Genomic DNA, 1,212 nt, shown 5'->3' with positions numbered 1-1,212 from the left:
TGAACTCTGCTCTGATCAGCCATACGTACTTGAAATGGAGCTGGTTACAACCTGACATCTTGCATCCTTAGAAATTCCGATTCTAAAAGTATGTTGATCCGTGATCCACCATCCAATAGAACATCGAAAAATTTGCGGTTATTAAATTCCAATGACAGTGTTGGTACTAAAAAATCCACATCCTCCGGGCTAATCTGACAACTCTAAACTGTCTGCTGCACCTCCTTCATACTCGGAACAGTCTTTGTCCTTCGCATCACTGTATATAGTCTATCTTTGAAAATTGGAACTAATGACAATAACTGATCCAAGGTAAAATGTATAGAGGAATTAGTTAACTCCTCAAACAAGGCATCCATCCTTTCTCTTTCCTTCTCCTCCTTTTTTACTCCTTTCTCCTTCGATTTAAGCTTGCTCTGCTGTTGATACTTTTCCATCAAATCTTAAGCTACTTCATCTCGAATCTCCTTCTGCTCCTCCCAGTCCAGTGGAGGTTTCAACGTTGCTTTGGACCTTGTTGTCACTAATACATCTACTTCCTCTTGCAAACATTTAGAACAATCGCATTCCGGCTGACAATCCATAGCGACTTCATTCACCCCTTGATCCTGAAATGATTCTACTACTATCAAACTACTTCCAGGCTCTTTGTTGGCTTCAGCTGACTGTGCTGGTGGTGCTGGCAACTGCGGCACTTGCCCTCTTGGCTGTTGCTGATTCCCCCCTTGATAATTCCAAATCGGCTGATTCCATCCTTGTGGTTGTGGCTGCCAATTCTGCAACCGCTGTTGCTGATCCCAATTTCCCCCCACGGGGGTCTTGAATTCTGCCATCCCCCAAATCTCGATCCTCCTCCCGAATTGAAATTTCCTCTAAATGGTGCTCCCCCTTGATTAAACTGTGGTCTCCACCCTGAATACGGTTGTTGCCTTTGCCACCCTTGATTATTGAACATCCTCTGCCTTCCTCCTGTCTCTGGAAACACCCCATGAGTTTGAGGTCCTTGTTGCTGTATCTTCTGCTGAATCCTTTCTGGTACAACACCCCTGAAATTCGGATTAAACCAACATTCCTTTGTCCAATGCCCATCCTTAACAAATTTCACAATGAGGGGTTTTGGATTCCATAACTTTTTGCACTCCCAACTTCTTCAATTTCTTTGCTACCAATTTTTCCACTCTATCCTCTTTCTCTTTAAACTTTTTCTTCGAC

At 43.3% G+C, this 1,212-nt stretch overlaps 1 pseudogene; it reads right to left on the bottom strand.

The window, feature by feature from the left end:
• Positions 1-203: 203 nt before the first annotated feature.
• On the bottom strand, positions 204-990 carry LOC147463644 (uncharacterized; annotated as a pseudogene).
• Positions 991-1,212: the final 222 nt, after the last annotated feature.

Source organism: Adiantum capillus-veneris, chromosome 2 (assembly GCF_014529385.1).
Source record: "Adiantum capillus-veneris isolate H3 chromosome 2, ASM1452938v2, whole genome shotgun sequence".
Taxonomy (NCBI): domain Eukaryota; kingdom Viridiplantae; phylum Streptophyta; class Polypodiopsida; order Polypodiales; family Pteridaceae; genus Adiantum; species Adiantum capillus-veneris.
This window is presented reverse-complemented; position numbering and strand designations above follow the sequence as displayed.